Source organism: Leuciscus leuciscus, assembly GCF_965113295.1.
Source record: "Leuciscus leuciscus genome assembly, chromosome: 2".
NCBI lineage: Eukaryota > Metazoa > Chordata > Actinopteri > Cypriniformes > Leuciscidae > Leuciscus > Leuciscus leuciscus.
Genome location: NC_138726.1, coordinates 39,630,442 through 39,649,041, shown reverse-complemented (window position 1 = coordinate 39,649,041; position 18,600 = coordinate 39,630,442). Strand labels below are relative to the sequence as shown.

General features: G+C 36.7%; 1 protein-coding gene across 2 annotated transcripts in view; it reads right to left on the bottom strand.

The window, feature by feature from the left end:
- Positions 1–1,158: 1,158 nt before the first annotated feature.
- kcna4 (potassium voltage-gated channel, shaker-related subfamily, member 4) overlaps positions 1,159–18,600 on the bottom strand; it is a 34,028-nt gene continuing 16,586 nt past the window's right edge. Inside the window, exons 3-4 of one of the 2 annotated variants that reach the window (XM_082162601.1) lie at positions 6,329–6,545; positions 1,159–4,411 (exon numbers count right to left, since the gene is read on the bottom strand). The gene's annotated coding sequence lies outside the window, so the exon portion shown is untranslated. Of the gene's footprint in view, positions 6,546–18,600 lie in introns of both variants that reach the window. The other variant, XM_082162600.1, reaches the window with a different exon arrangement.

Sequence of the window (18,600 nt, the reverse complement as noted above, 5' to 3'; positions counted from 1 at the left end):
TGACTCCAAACTAAATATAATACTACTCGTGGCCTGTTTCATTCAATGACCTTGCATGAGGGTGATGCATATAGTATCGTGCTCCTCAGACCAAACACGACTAGCACATTGGCGAGCCAGTCTACATAAATGAGCGTATGCACCCTGACTGTTCCAGCCAATGGTAACAAACATGTTCGGACACAGCTAATGCGAATGTGACAGCTGACATTCCACGTCAGAAATGTTACGTAAGTGTGACGAAGCAAGCTGGAGTGGAAGCAAAGACGGGTAGACTTCACTGATTGTTCCGGGTCCTCTGGCAAGTTCACCCCCGTTTTACAGACAACATTGATGGGCGCTAGTCTATAAATATCAGTACCCCAGCGCTGATTTACACCCTGCGTCCGTAGCCCAGAGTCCACAGGCACTGACCTTCAAGGCGGAATGCAAACACACAAAGACAAATCTGTCTCTTTCCATGTCAGCTTCTGCAGTTTACAGTAAATAAAGAAGCCCAAAGAGAGTGGGACAATCTATAATTAAAGTAGAAAGGTCACCTGTACCCTAGTACCTGTTGACTCTTCTCTTCTAGCCACTGGTGACTTTTCCCTGAAGTCAGACAATGGCAGGAGATAAGACTGGGACTAATTAACACCTCATTTATTTTTGGTGCACTGGTGTGGACAAGTGAATGTGCGTAAAAGGGGAAGGACCACATCAACATTCAAGTGTTATTGTGTTTACATCGCTGCATTTGAGCGTATGCGTGTGACCCTAGATGGAGCGTGGCGCAGTGCTATTTTGCTTGCAGGGTGTGAGCTCAGGCACATTGTCTTCAGTGGGAGTTCAGCTACTGCGTCTGGAGCAAATCCAAGAGTCAAGTAATTACTCCATGCAGCTTCCATGTTAAATATTTAAACGCTGCCGTACATGAATGACTGGAGGATCAGGTGTCAAAAACAACTCCATGGGCCCTTGCATCAGAAAATGTCCCTTAATGGCAAAACTCTTTGTCCTCGGTCACAGGCCTTAGTTGGAGACGGCACAGACACATGGCGAGACTTGTAAGATTGTCGACTATATCGACTGTCGCATACACACACAATCTCAGAAGTGGAGCAGGATGAGTGCTAATATAATGAAGATTCATTAAAAAATGCACACACAGAAGAGAGATAAAAAATGACCTTCTTCGTTTTTATTTAATATATTATGTTTTGTTTTTTTAATTTTCAACATTGCACATAATTTCATTTCCATCACATCTCATATTGCTGCCTACAAAATGATATGCATGTAGAAAAAATCCAGAAGATTGATGAATTAACCCCAACAAAAAAAAAGGAACAGAAAGAAAGAAAGAAATGATACAGGGTCTCCGATTTACAAAAAAAGAAAAAAAAAGTAATAAATAAATAACACAAATACATCGTCAATCAGGATGCAAGTTTTTAAAACCAAAGCATCATGCAGAAAGAAATGGCAAGCCCATCCAAAACTCACATGAATAGAGGAACATCTGATTATTTATTTACTTCTTTTAGCGGGGGGAGGGGGTGGGGCGGGGATTCTATACACTTTCCTGCCGTCCGGATTGTTCATCGAACGAACACAGATTCACCGAGCGCATCTCCCTCTGCATGCATGTTAGGGGGCACAAAAGCTGACCCAACACACCTCTCATCAGAGCGGAAATACACCTGTGATTACCAAAATGATCCGATATTAGATTCATATTTCTGGCGTGCGATTGCCTGTGTTTGGTTAGTGACTTAGCTGTATACAGTGCTGTATGATGGACACCAGAAGTAAGTTGATCTGGTAATTGAAAGAGATCTTTTTCAGTCTGCAGTGTTCTCCTGCGGTTTCATTACTGTGTGAGCAGCCAAGCGTTACACTGGTAACTCTGTCCATTACGACACTTTACAAAAGTGAAAAAATGCTTAATCATGATTCTGAAATATTTATCTAAGCTCACTGAAGTCCATTAACAATGAGCAGACAGTCACTTGTACACAAAGTACAATATATTTCATGCTGTAATGAAAGCCACAACAGATTTTTTTATTGTTCATACGTTACATCAAATATCACATTGGTGTACTAAAGTTCTCTTTCTATGATTGCTATATTTTCTAAAGATTCTCTTCAATTTGACTCAGTATCTCTCACACAGTAGCTGGAAATCAAATAGTGATAGTCAATATTAGAGTTTTTTACTTTATATATATTGTAGATGTCAGTCGATACTGAATATAATTTTGTGCATGCTCATTTCCGCCTTTACATTTAGATCATTTAACTTTAAAATACTAATAATTCAATAACACTGTTCAATGTCATCTTGAGCAATCTCATCTCCTTTACATTATAATGTTGTATAGCCTAAATTCACTTGTACCAGCTAAAAACTATTTATTTTAGTTTTATTTCAAAATGTATTCAAACCAAATAGCATATAATCTTAATATCATCTATCAGCCATGACGTAAAAATAATTATTGGTATAATTTTATTGTCAGTGCAACCCTAATAGTCAAACAAAATTCATACTGGTAATATCGTGTGTGTGTGGAACAAATAATTGAGCTTTTAGATATCTCTCCTCCATTGCATTACATATTCCTGTGTAAAACGGTAAATCAGCCACCGTTTAATCGCAGCAAGTTGAATATGAACAAAATAATCGATCAACTCAATGAGAGGATGTGCTGATATGGTCTAACTCATAATTCTGCTTCTTTCACAGGGAAAAGCTTCCTTTTCCTCCAAAGCCAGCTGACCAGTCAGCACTGGCAGAGCATCTCCATGGTAACATAGTCTCACGGTTGGCTGGTAATTCTTGGCTGTTGACTCAGTGTGTAATGAAAGAGCCGTGCGCATCTTGGCCGTGCGGATGTTAAGGAATTCGTTTGTTCTGAAGTGTAAAACCATTCCGATCCACTGCATCGAGCACGTGTCGTGGTGACATCATAATAGCACTAACACATATTTACATATTTAAGTCACATGCAGATCTACAACATGTGACGTGACGCAACGCTCCATGTTTAGTTGCTTCATGGCGCTGATCCACCTGATGATCTCGGCTTCAGTTTATGAAAAGCACTCAGCAAGTGGTCCTCTGCTAGAGAGTCCAGTCAACTAACTAACACACACGCGAAAAAGAGAGAAAGAGCTGAAGAGAGAGAGTCTGCAACCAGCAGGATCTGCTTCCACAAGGTGCACAAAACCATTAAGAATTAAGAGAACGAGAAAAATAGGGCCTGGGACTCGAGAAGGCTAACAGTCAAAAATTAGATCTGACACGTGACCTTGAGGACACAATAAAATAGACATCTGCTTATGTACATACGTCGTGTTTCATGTGCATCTATTTGTACTAGGACTAAATCTCTTCAAGAAATAAAAAGAGGTCCAAACATAGAACATAGATTTTCAGGGTTCGACTTTGGTTATATAATATTCAAGGCTAGATTTAAAAAAATAGATAGTACACTTCCATATAACTTTGCATACAGATTACTTGGATGTATTTCCATGACAACGAAGCAGCTGGTTCATTCTAGAAATAGTTTGTGTTGTAATTCTATAAGATCAGACCACTTTTATCCTAAAATTGACACGTCGCCTATTCAGAGTAGTTCCGACAGGAAAGACAGACAGACAAAGATAGAGAGGGACAGAGAAAGAGAAGACAACTGTGTGCATAAGTCTGCATGCTTGGTTGCATGTCAGATAGGCAGGAAAGGAGAGCAAAAGACAAAGAACAAAAAAGGAGTGGGAGATGAAAAGAGAGACAGAGACAGGGAGGATTGTGGGGCAGTCATTTCAGAGAGAGAGTATCGTCTCTTTCTGTTGCTGTGTCTCCCAACAGAGAGAGAGGGAGTGTAAGTTAACCTGGAATATGACTTGCAGATCTGTTTATATGTGGCTTTATTGTCTTGCTGTCAATGTGTGGCACTGTAATTTGCAGTCTTCTGTTTGAGGGCACTATTTATAGTGGGTATTGCAAAGAGGCGAATTGAACTGCAATACCAAAATTCCCAGTCCACAACAGCAGAGCAGTGTTATTCCTGTTGCGATAAACGGATGGGCAAGAATTATTAACCAAACTCTGTAGTGGTTCATCGCTGATATTTAAAGAGGATGCAGACTCAGCTCACCATCTGAGCTCTGGGCATCAGTCCAGTAATGCACCATCTCAAATGAATAACCAGCTGTCCACCAAACCTGATGGCACCCACAATTCAACCTTCATCATTTATCTGCACCTTGGAGACCATGAAGGCCACCAAACATATAGGTCTATTATTCCGATAACCATTACTGATTACTGTTTTACTCCACTGGGTGTGAAAGGGACAGTTCACCCAAAAACGATTTACTCACCCTCATGTCGTTCCAAACCTGTATGACTTTCTTTCTTCTGCAAAACACAAAAAAAGGTATTTTAAAGAATGTTTCTGTTCATACAATGAAAGTTAGTGGGGTCCAAAACAACAGTGGACCACATTAGGTATGTTTACATGCACTTATTTTCGTCATTCAAATTTCAGATTCTGAATGTTTCGTTTATATGAACCTTAAACATTGCAATCCGATTGACATATTCGGGGATAAAGGGATAGACCCTGAAGTTGTTCCAAACCTGTATGAATTTCTTTCTTCTGCTGAATACAAAAGAAGATATTTTGAAGAATGTCGGTAACTAAACAGTGGATGGGCCCCAAAGACCTTCATAGTATTTCATAGACTATCAACTGTTTGATTACCGACATTCTTCAAAATATCTTCTTTTGTATTCAGCAGAAGAAAGAAATTCATACAGGTTTGGAACAACTTGAAGGTGAGAAACTGATGACAGAATTTTCATTTTTGGGTGAACTATCCCTTTAAGTAGCAAAAGCCACTGCGATAACATCACTGGAGCTACGCGAGTATAAAGGTAGTTTTTGCCTTCATGATATAGCTAAAAGAGAAAGCTGACATGTATGTCACTATGCTTTTTTTAGCAAATGTTTAGTAAATATAGTCTCCTCCACTGACCAGTTCGTAAGACGTGAGAATTAAACCTACGCACGTTCGTAAGATGTAAACGCAAATAGCACATTATGACAGACGGTATTTATGAATCCGATTGAGAAAATAGTTGGATTCAAGCGTTTCCATGTGTCATTTTTTCCTGTTAATCAAATTACTTCAGGTCTACACCATCCCATTCAATCTGTTCAAAATTTAAATCAATAGAGATGATTACATGTATGTGTTTTAGTCTGACTGAGCCTTCAATCTGACTATAAATAGACTGCATGTCCTGATTTTTCCGAGTTAGACGTGCTCCTGGATCAACATATTCTGGAAAAAATTTTATCCTAACCATGTCCTAACCCTTAAACCTAACCCCTACCCATAAGTTATCCCTAAAATCAGAGGGAAATGACAGGTGAATAACACTGATGTAGAAGCACCTCACCCTGGTTGTAAGCCTAAGCTTGAAATAAACTGTGAATTTATCCCTCAAATCTGATTTGTTGATTGGAATGTTGTTCCAGGATCAACAAAGATGTTGATCCAGGAACATGTTGTACTTGGTGAAATCATGTTCTGCAAATAGATTATTTGGGTGCATGTAAACGTAGCTATTGACTTGCATTGTATGGATAAAAAACACTAAGGTATTTTGCAGAAAAAATAAAGTCATACAGGTTTGGAATAACATGATATGGGTAAGTAAATCACAACAGCATTTCCAGGATCTTTGGGCCAACTATCCCTTTAAAAACATTTAGGGTTTTGATGACACAGACACAGATACTCTAACCTAAAAGCAGACTGTTCTTGATCATTGAAAACTTGAGCCAAAGCAATGAGTCTGGTGCTTAGGGGAATGTGATTTGACCCTGCATTCATACTGTAAATTTGTGACCCGTCCAGACTGACATCATTGAGCACTGCCGCTGAATTTCTCCATTTCAGCTGGCAGTCTTTTGGTTTAGGAAATGAAAAGAGATAAAACTAGATGGAAGAGGCTGCCACAGACAGACAGTAGACTTTCCCTTCTCTTATATTTAACAGCTTTCACCAGGCCTACCACAAAAAAAATTAAAATAAATAAATAAAAGACAAGTGGCAGTATTACACCCAAACAAATATTTCTCTATTATAAGAAAATATTCACATCTGTTCTTGCAAGACACTGATTCACTCATAAAGAGAAAAATGAAAACATGTCAAGCTTTTTTATATAGAAGTCTCCTGCTGCAGGTTCCTCTACATGTAGTGTAGATGTAGTGTACTGTGTCTTTAAGGCATTTATTGGGGCGGATCTTAAACAGTTTGACACCTGGCTTGATGATGGACTTCCTGTCTTAATGCTCAGCGGAGAGGCTGCAGTGTCTGATGTCCAGTGTCTATCTGATGTCCAGCAGTGGCTTCAGTGACACCTGTGTCAACGGGTCCGTCCCGTCCACTTGCCGTCCAGTGACTGTCAGTCATGGCTGTTCCCCTCTGTAGGAGTCCAAAGGCTGTCGGAAATTCTCTCATAGACAAGACTCACAACACTGCAACAGAAAGGAAACAACAAAAGTTTTTGATTACTGACTTTTACCATTTAAATGGTCAACTATCATATTTTGTTATAGGTCCTTCACCTGGCAGAGAAGCAAATTAAAGTAAGAGTTTCCTCAGCGTCATTACGGAGTCAGTATTTACAGTGACAAGTTAGAGCAGTGTCAAGTGACACACAGAAAATTGTCCTGTCTGGCACATTAACCCAGACAACCTTCACCTTTAAAGAACATACAGTTCTTTACCATTGCTCAACAACAACATTAACAACAAGCTAATGAGTTTAAAGGTGAATTAATTCAAAAGTGGCCAACTCAATCCAAAGGGCACTTGAAATGAGCACTCTCAGGGATTATTGTCTCATATGTGGCACAATGATATATTGAATTGGCTCAAAATATATACAATTATATCAAACTGGATCAAAAGTTTGGATCAAATTATTATATATTTTTTTATGTTTTTGAAATAAGTATTTTATGCTCATCAAGAAGACTGCATTTATGTTTTCAAAAATACATAAAAGAGCAATATTGTGAAATATTACAATTTAAAATTTACTGTTTTTTTTATTGTTTTAATATATTTAAAAATGTACCAGTATTTTATTTCTGTGATGGTAAATCATTACTCCAGTCTTCAGTGCAGTCACATGATCCTTCAGAAATCAATATGCTGAATTGGTGCTCAAGAAACATGTATATTCTTATCAATGTTGAAAAAAAGTTGAAAATAAACTGCTTAATATTTTTTTTTTTCAGGATTCGTTGATCAACAGAAAGTTCAAAAGAACAGCATTTTATTTTTGGAACAACCCAGTAGTGTCCCCTTCCAGCAGTGCCCTTCAAGGACACAAACATGCTGTTGGATATTCGCCTTAGGTAATACCATATTCTGCTCGACACAAAAGCAAACTTGTGCACATTATAAACACATATAAATGGAAAAACACTTCTGAAAATGAAAGTATGTTATAAATCTATAACACTATAAAGGAGATGTTAGGCAGAATGACAGCCGATTGTTGTCCAATTATGTGTAAAGACAATTATAATGTAACAATTTTTTTTTTTTTTTTTTTTTTTTATAAATGCTGTTTTTTTAAACTTCAACATTGATAACAATAAGAAATGTTTCTTAAGCACCAAATCAGCATATTAGAATGATTTCTGAAGGATCAGGTGACCCTTAAGACTGGAGTAATGATGCTGAAAATTCAGCTTTGCCATCACTTACATTTTAAAATATATTAATAGAAAACAGTTATTTTAAATTGTAAATTGTAATATTTTAAATTGTAATAAAATGTCTTAATATTTCTGTTTTCACTGTATTTAATAAATGCAGCCTTTGTAAGCAGAAAAAAAATCTTTGAAACAAAATGTAAAACATTTTTTTACACAATGTATTTTAATCATTTTAATTATCTATATAGCATTTAAATCTATAAAAGAACTGAAGATAATTAGAGTTTTGTGTAGTTGTGTAGTTGAGTAGATACTGTAAATGCTGTAATTGTGCATGATTGCTTTATTTATTATGGCAAACTTCAACTAGGAAGTCTAAGCTACTTGAAATGCCTGTTTGTTTTTTCTAATTCTCCTCTTACATCTGAATTCTTAATAAACACTAAAGTAATAAATAAACACTGGCACACTGTTGGGCTAGCAAGCCATCAAATGTGTGAGATCTATTTCTATGCTGAGAAGTCAAATGTATAAAAACAGCCAAGCATATGGTCTAATCAAAGTGTAATATTTTGAGTTGATTTGTGCCACTGGAAACAAGCGTACCCTCAGAGCCCCTGACTAACAAATACATTCTCCCTCTCCCTCTCCCTCTCTTTGCATACTCTCCTCTTTTTCCTCTCTCTACTAAACGACGTTCATATTTTCCTGGCACAGGAGAGGTCAAAACATGACTGAATAAGGAATTGTCCAGTAATTGAGTCCAATTTTCCTTTTTCTGAGACATTTCATTCCGCAGCTAATTTTAGCTCTCCTGCACAGACTTTTTGTGTGTGTTGTGAACAGGGATCCAACAACAACCACAAATCCCATGAACTCTGGCGAGGTTGAAGCAGCACTGCTCAGATTTACAGTACAGCTGGGATCAACGACGAGAGAACGCATACATTTAGATTCAGGATAATAATCAAAATAAGTCATTTTAACAATAATGATATGTCATATACACACGTCACTCTTCTTTTTTGTACACAAAATGAAATAATTATTTATTTAATAATTATTTACACACTAGTTGTCCACCAATTTGATAGAATAAGCAGCGTTCCGAGAGTGTTGATATACAGTCCAGCAGAATTGGGACTTTTTCATTGTTTGTTACACTCAGCCTGTGTATTAGTGATGGGGATTTTTCAGTTTTTCCTATTTATTTCTTCTTTATGTTTTCTATCTGCAGATTTCATCAATATGCCAGTAGGTGGCGACAAGTGAAGAATCATTCATTCACTTTTCAAAATCACTGATTCGTTGAAGAATGAATCAAGTGACTGGTTGCATCTGAAATCGCATTTTTCTCTACTATATAGTAGGCGAAAAAAAACTGTATGTGACAAAAGAAGTCTGTCAGAATTTACAGTACTGTAAAAGAGTAGGCAAAAAGTACCCCAATGACCTACTACTTTCGGAGAGAGAGCATGATTAATTTGACTGTGGCTTTTATGGGCAAAGCACAAATATACAAAGTAACTGATAATATTCTGTCTATTACATTAAGTAACGTAAGTTTTGTTTATTGAACTGCTGTATCCTACAAAAGCTAGATCACACTCGCAACTGTGCTGTTGGTCTGAACGTCAACACAGCCAATATCAACACAACTATTATGATACTCAGAAACAACAGCAATCTTGCTTGTGTTATACTACTAAGCCTACATACAGTATATTATAAATATAAATCTGGCCATAACAACAATAACAAAAAATTAACACAAGAGAACCTGTAGGTTTTTCTAAAAATAAATAAATAAAATAAAATAAACTCATTCCTGATATGACCATCATACACATTAAATCAAAAACAAAATGTCCACAGCAGAAATTCACATCATTTACTGCAGATCTATCCTGAGCAATGAGCAATGCATCGCTCTTTGGCTTGCTTGAATGCCTACATAGCTGCTGTTGTTTTTCTATTTCATCTCTCTGACTCTCTCTCTTCTTATCCCTCTTTCCCTCTTGGCTGCCGTCCCTGTAGCAGGCAGAGCATGTAGTAAGTATGTGACAAAGTGTAGCACTGAAACCCTCGGCATTCTGATGTATTGGGGGGTGGGGGTGTGCACAATGGAGGCACATGTGGCTGATGTGCCTCTGAGTCATCTGACTCTATGACAGACCGTCAGTGCGAATTAGCGGCATCCCGCTCACTGTGGCGGGGGCTATGGAACATCATTAAAGCAAAGACGTCCTCCGCCCCCCTCAAAACAAGGCAAAAACACAACCACATACGACTAAGGCATCTAGACAGAATGCCTCTCTCTGTACGGAATGCCTCTGATCAAGAACATAAGAATGAGAATCGATCAGGGTTACATCAGGGGTCTCTGTGAGACAATGAAGACGGCAACGTGAGGTGCTATGCCCTGTCGAGCAATTATTGATTTTTAATCAGAGGAAGTTTCATTGTGTCTACAGACAGCCTTGAGTTTGACAGCAAATCATTTACAATTAGAGATCGTTTTCTTGATTCATCCATCACAAACATCTCTAATTCTATAAACTTGGATGAAGTGGATTAATAATTGGAGAGCTAAAATATGACACATGTAGATAAACTTGTACACTGAATATACACTGTACTACCTGTAATGTGACACAATACTTTGTATTAAGCTTTTAAAAACCCTTCACTAATTTAGTTGCACAGTGAAGTGTGTCCAGGGTAGAAATAAGACTGGAGCGCATATACACTTGTCATGTCAGGCAAACACCTGACTTGAAAATGGGATGAACAAATGTAGAAAAAAAAATGTAGGGTAACACTATAGTTTAGGGTTCAATTCTCGCTATTAACTAGTTGCTTATTAGCATGCATATTACTAGGATATTGGCTGTTTATTAGTACTTATAAAGCACATATTAATGCATAAAAAGCATCACATATTATTCTGCATGACCATATTCTACATCCCTAATCCTACCCAATACCTAAACTTAACAAATACCTTACTATTAACTATTAACAAGCAGTAATTAGGATTTATTGAGGCAAAAGTCATAGTTAATAGTGAGAACTGGACCCTAAACTAAAGTGTGACTACATTTTGGAAAAAAAGAAACTCAAGACAATGGAAATAAATTATTAAAATGTTTAATGAGATTAAGGACCACAAACACAATTATATCTCTTGTGTCTCTTCCACTCTAAAGCACAAATCAAAGTGAGTATATACTGTACATAGCTGTTGTTAAAGGTTTTTTACCAGTATACCCTACTAATAGCAACATCATTTCAAGAAAACTAAATAGTGCATTGCATTCCCCCAGTGGACGAGCAACCAATTTTGCGACAGTGTACGGACGTTTTAGCTCGTGCAGGGTTATTAAACTCCATTTTTAGCTGATGCTTCTGGCAGTGTTAACAAACACATGATTGTAACAGAATGGTGACTAAAAAGGGCAATGTTCAGAATGACGTGAAAAAAGGCTTGTCAGTGGTGTTGCTCTGAGGCAGTGTTTATTAATAGATTTAAATTAGGGGAATAGTAAAAATGGATAAAGTCTAACAGATTTAATTGTACACTCTCCCTCTAGCAACAAAACGTTAAAATTTACAAACAGATGTGTGCATGAAATTTACATAAACACTTGAGAGTTGCATGTCCAAATAAGGACGTCACTCTCTGACTAATTCCTAAAATGATGTTTCAATTAAATCATCAAGCTTCAGTTAATTCAGCATTCTCTCTTGGCATCGGACTCGACTTCAAATACCTGAATAAGAAACTTGAAGACACAATTAAGCTGTTTTCATTTAGTATGCATTAATGTAACCTGGTATGTTTGCATTCACCTCAGTTTATGTAAAAGTACATTTATCTATATCAGAAAATATATCATATTTTATATACAAAAACCATTCAGAAGTTTGGGGTCAATATGATATTTTTATGTTTTTCAAAAATACAGTAAAATAGAGATACTGTGAAATATTATTACAATTTTTATTACAATTCTATTTTAATTGTTTTAAAATATAATGTATTTCTCTGATGGCAAAGCTGAATTTTCAGCAGTCTTCAGTGTCACATGATCATTCAGAATCCATTCTAATATGCTGATTTGGGGCTCTTATTTTCAATGTTGATAATGGTTGTGCTGATCAATATTTTTGTGAAAACTGTGGGGAAAAAAATCTGGATTCTATGATGAATAGAAAGTAAAAAAATCAGCTTTTATTTGAAATAGTTATTTTTTAACAATGTAAAAGTCTTTACTGTCACTTATAATATACGTGTCCTTGTTGAAAAAATAATCTCTCTCTCAAAAAAAAATCTTCCTGACCCCAAACTTATGAACGATAGTATGTCCAGTACTTTAAGTCTAATTTTCTCTTGCCTAAAGAATAACTAAGAATAAAACACACTTCTACGTAACGCATGTGATCATGTAACTGATCTTCATCCAGGATAGGTCAGAGCTTTGTGAGCCAACATGAGTGGTGCTGCTGCGCTTAGACTTTGGTGTCAATGTAACATTGTATATAAGGATTACATAACATGTATGTAAGAAAGATCAATATAAGTGATCAGTGATCTATGAGACAGCAATTACATAGTGTCTCTTTCGGACTATAATCATTACCAATCAATCCATTAACCAATTAACATGCAGATGCTGACAGAGATCATGAAGCCAAGAGTGTCTGCTCTTGATTCACACCTCTCTCTATCTGTGATAGATTCGAATGCCAATATGTCTGATCATTCAGAGCATAAATGGATTGTGAGTGATCTAAAGGAGGGACACAAGTGTGCCAGCTGCCTTGCTGCTTCTCTTCACCTGAGAGAAGATTTATTGTTTGCTTTCAACCTCATCAATCACACAGACGTATCTGAAACAGAAATTATTTCAGCAGTCATCCCGTGCCCGTTTTCATCTCTTTTCATGCGCTAGATTTATGCTGCCAATGACCTTCATCCCTATTAGAGGAAGACAGATCTAATGCCTCAGACGGGCTCTGCCTAATGCCAATTACGTCTCGCTGTACAGCCATGAGAAACACGTCTGGCCTTCCAGCATGTGGTGGTACAACGTAAGACTAACACAATGTCACAGACCGCTACATTGAATATGCCCTGTACTGCTGCTGCCCTAATATGTTGGTAAGTTAGGTGCCTGTTGACAAACATGTTAATGATCATTCATTTCATGATTTCTTTCCAAAGCAATTTAAAATACAATGCACATAAGTACATAAGCTGCAAAATGTGAGCCTTTTCGTGAAAAACTTAATTTAGGGCCTGTCTCTCACAAAAAAAGCTACTGTATTGATTTAAAAGACTAAGAATAATGAAAACATGGTGCAAGTCGTACAGGTTATTTTTATTTTATTTCTGGAACCTAATGGACATTTTGCTAAATAAATACTTTTGTGTTTCACTGAAAAGAAGTCATACAGTTTCAAATAAAAAATGAATGTGCATGGAGATATTGACACGATTATAAATTTTGGGTGAACTATCCCATTAAGTGCCTTGCTCAAGCACAAAGTGATTATAGCTAATGGAACGTGAAATTGGGGTTTGAACTTAAGGTTAAATACTTCAAGGCCACGTCTTTAAATACAGCCCACCTCAAACGGCTAGATGTGTGTGTTTTTTTAAATCAACGAGCTGGTTATTAAGCTGGTAGATGTTAAAAGCAGACAGACTGCAGAACACAACAGAATGTCACAAACAGAAAAGACAATGCCAACACCCAACTTTCTTTAATCATTTCCATACGTAATCAGTCCAAAACCTGCCTTTAAAAGGGAAATGTGTAATTACTGCACCACTATAGCATCACCTAACGGATTTGAAAAAATAATGACTGTACTAAAACAGATTCGCTAAAAAGTCCACCCCTTAAACACACAGATAGTTCTGCCTCAAATGCATACCATTTAATAATAATAATACATTTAAACAAAAAATAACAATGATAAATAATACTTAATTAAAAAATATAAAAAATTGGAGTGATGAAATTTGCACCAACAATGAGTCCATCAACTGTCCATCATTCATCAATTGCAACATATTGGTATTCAAAACCAATGAAACAATAATAATGTACGCTAATAGATTATCAGCTTGCGATTTCAAGCTGTTGCAGCTGAGAGACATTTTTCAGCATTGAGTGAAGGTGAGTGGGAGGTCTTGAAATAGTTTTTATTAGCGTCAGGCATCTTCATCAAGCTGTTGCCCAATGCCTGCTGAAGACACCCTCTGCATAACACTTCATTCCCTTCATCAGGCCCCTGCATAACACCTGCACACAGCAGCCATGTACTTATTTGCGATTCAACAGTCACAGCCTTTGATATTACCTTACAAAGTGAATTTAAAAGCCATTGATTTTTCTCCTTCTGCCCTAGCAGCCTATGATTCAGCTGTCAGTGTCTAAGCTGCACAGTTGTTGGACTTAAAATGCTTTCTCTGCCTCCTCCAAACACAAATTCACATACACGCATGCACATAAACACACGTACGTATGCACGAATCAATAATGCTTTACCTGACACTATCTGTTGCAGGAATACTCAGTTCTGTCGTATCCACTGAGGCATAGCATTATGCATTTCGTGTTTGGTTATTGCAATTTGTGACAGATGAATGAATACTCTCAGGGCTCAAGATGCCATTTACATTAGCAGTCAGGCTAATAAAAATGAATAAAGCGACGGTGGTTGGATCACATGTAGCTGCATATATTGCGGCTACAGAGAACGGTATAACAAATAAAAGGAATTTTCACATTTCTTATGAAAGAAAGAGAAGAATCCTTAAAGAATGAACATCGTTTTAGGAATTAAAGTGACAAAACTCTGCTATTCTATAAGGCTATATCAATATAGACGTAGACTGCCTTTTAACTTATTATCTAGCAGCAATGTCACTTTTACAGTGTCAACACAATTTTATGAAATGTCTTGCTTCAAAATCTCAAGCATTAGCTTTACTGTCTGGACAATCCACTTTAGATAAAGCCTGCTTCATCTACACGGTATTTGAAGGATACAAGTATTTCTAGAGTGAGACAAATCTCCCTCACAAGCTCACAATGAGCACAGCAGTCTACTGCCATTTTTCAAGCCTCATCTGAATGAAATCAGGGCAGGTAGGTGCTGTAAGATACAAGTAAGATGTAAAGTGCAATGTCACCAAAGAGAGAACGAATGTTGTGTGACAAGAACTAAACAAGAATATAAAGATTCAAGGAAAAAGGACTCCAGCTGTGTCTAAAAGTCAAAGGTAGAAACTAATTTAAAATAGGTGAATAATTAAGTTGTTAAATAGGGCTGACATGATCATGACACTTTTACAGAGAATCATTTGTCAAACAAATAATTGTAAATTTAACTGTCTGTTTTGTTCTCATCAGTTACAGTATAAGCTTATTACAGTCATTTAATAAAAGATATGATTTCCTTACAGGCTTTGCAAACAACGATTGCATTGCACAGGGGTAGATTAACATGAATAATATTTTAGATATTTGAAATGATTCATAATCTTTTATCTTCAGATTCTCCACCTCTGAAATGACTTTCACTTTAGGCTGATATAATAAATCCCCCTTACTCCAACTACTGGGCTTCATTCTGATTTGTAACACCCCTTTTATGGTCCAATCAATTCCTGGAGAACAAAATCAAATCTCACCCTACATTATTTTTTGTCGAGTATTCTGTTTCTGATTACAGAAGTGAAATAGGTTGCATTTTTGAGCGCCCATATTAACGCATTACTGAACCATAAGGAAAGACGTAAAATTGGAGATTTTAACACGTTTCTATGATAAAATCTTCTTATTACCGGTAAGAATTAGAATTAGAATTAAAAGTGTACAATTATCGTTGGTACACAAATCAGCCAATTGTGTAATTCTTACAGAAACATACAGAACAAAAAGCACAGTCACAAATCACACACACACAGTGTCACTGTGGTTAACTGTGCTAAGCCGAAGCAAGAGAGTTTGCATTATTTAAGCGACAGGGAGAAACTTGTCAAACTTTACGTGGAAAGAGGGCAGCAGCTGCCGTGATGAGCTGTGCTTGGGGATCCAGCCCTCTCTCAGGCAGTAAGGAGAAGGAAAGCACTTAAGTGCTCCACATGTTGCATGCAGCAAAGCCTGAGGGAGTGGCAGAGATATCATGAGCCGAGTCGTTTGTCGCCGCACTGCAATGAATATGGAATCACTATAAACAATACAGGTAACTGAGCGAGAAAACACAGCAAGAGAGACAGAGTGTGAGTGATGGAGGGGGAAAAGATCTGCATCATATAGGCGGGTTTAAGAAAGTGCCGGAGGACACAGCTCCCCCAGTGGCCAGTGCTGAAAATGTTTTAATGTTGTGGAATGAGTGTGTGAATAAATTGAAGAAAATAAATTACTGCTGTGGGTAGAAGAGTTTAGAAATCTAGCTTTTTCATTCTGTGCCTTAAACTTGGCTGTTGCCATGAGAACCATTATGTTTTTTTCCTATATTTTTCTTAATGCAACAAATCTGCATGTGATACTGTTTCCCTCGATTGTGATTACTCTGCAAAATTATTTATGTCCCTTCAGCTCATTAAAAAGTTCTGTGTAAACATACCTTTCGTGTATACATATATATATATATATACCAGTCAAATGTTAAAGGTACAATATGTAGTTTTTTTTGCTTTAAAAATAGCAAAAATCACTATATCTATGTTATATATTTTTATTAGTTGTGTACTTACATTATCCCGACTGTTTCCAACAACTTTCAAACCAGGAGAAATTTGTCATTTAATTCGAAGACACGGACCGTTTCTTTATTTCCGTTTTGTCGCCGTCAATGGCGTCATATCCGCGTTCTCCCTGGTTTCCGCTCATACTGCCATAGTAACCAGAGCCCTCTGATAGTAACCAAGGCGACAGACGTGGACAGCTGTGTAGTTCGTAATGTCTATATGCACGCTGTTGTTGTTTCGTTCAAACATAATGGACCATGGCAAGCAGACTTTTGATAAAAAAGGAGAACTAAAACGAGAATCAATATCAGCGCGGTGTTTTCGAGATGCCAGGAGCTCCACGTACAGACCTACATGTACTTTATTAAACAGGTGAGCACATTTACATAAAACGAATCAATGTTACATAGTTCAACAATGATAAAATGTTAGAATAGGATCTGTATGTCATTCTAATGTTGATCTAGCTTACTGCTAGTCTCATACAGACAAACTAAAACATAAATTTCAACACATTCAAATGCAGTTTAGTGTGATAGTGTAATGTTAGACCCAAGTGAAACAGCGCTGCGTTACCTCACAAGTTTAATTTCTCTAATAAACTGACCTGTGAGTAGTAATTCTGCACTTGTATGTAGTTCGGTATAATGAAATGTCCATATTCCTTTTATATCCGCGGGACTCGCGTCACGTGTGGAGCTGATAGCTGTCTCTTAGCAATCCTGACCTGCTTCATATCACAGTCATGATAAAAGCATTGATGCATTTACTCATCCATAAACATTATTAGATCGGTCGGCTTGACGTTGACGACAAGATCCATAATTCTTAGCAAATGTTGCGTCATCAAACTACGCCTTTGTTATTGTAAGAGGTTAGCGACCCCTAACGGCGAAGAAATTACATATTGTACTTTTAAGTAAATTCAAGTCAGATTAAATAAATAAAAAATAAATAAAATAATAATAATAATATATATATATATATATATATATATATATATATATATATATAATATCTGACTTGAATTTACTTAACATTTGACTGGTAGCTTTATTAGGAGCTATAATGTAATGCACTTTCAGTGCCAATAACGATATAGTTCCTTTGCCGTTTTTGTACCTGACATAAGTGACATGAGTGAATCAAATGTAAGACCTACAAGCTCTCTACTAAAGTGACTATCAAATAATGATTGGTGTGTGTTTATATATGCACAGTTCTCCAACTCTGATCTTTCAGGACACAGACATCCTGTTTGCTCATAAAGAGATGAGCTCATACAGTGACTGTCGTATCCTGCTCATCTTCTAACAGCTAAGCTTTTCCATAGAATTGCATGTTGTAACACATTTGTGACATTGCTTGCTTTAAGCCACCAACACGGGTATATAATTGTTATTATGAGAGATGGAATTTCACACAGAGACTGGCCAATATTTGATGCCATGAGTGACAAGATCACCTTCACTGTACACTGTAAAAAAAATGTTGTTTCAACAAGTAAGTGTTCATGCTGCCTTAAAATGTTAAGTTTAGTCAACTTGAAATGTGAAGTTGTACTTAGTGACAACTTGGATATTTGAGTTGACTAAACTTAAAATTTTAAGGCAGCACAATCACTTGTTTTAAGCTGAAACAATTTTATTGTTTTAGTATGCCACAAATGTGCATAGTAATTTAATAATTAAATAATTCTATGGTTTTCTAAATTCACTAGGTGTTGGAAGATGGCAAGAAGTTAATTTTGAACACAGAATATCACTCTTCTGCCGCCTCACAACCCAACTTTTCCCGTGCAAGGAGTCGCACTCTCTTTTTTCAAATGTAAATTCATGCTTAATTTCCATTTGATATTTTATCACCATTGCACTAAACAAAAAAACAAGACTTATATTCTCATGTTTTTATTAACATACCACTATTTAATCAAATCAAGCCACATCAAAAGCTCATCAAGCTTATGCCTTTACTAACATTCACTGACACTTACTGAGAAAAGTAACTCTGCCTATGCAGCATCATCTAACACATATCATCTAGTTACTGAGCAAAAATTAACAATAAATAAATAAAGCAAGTCTGGCTTCC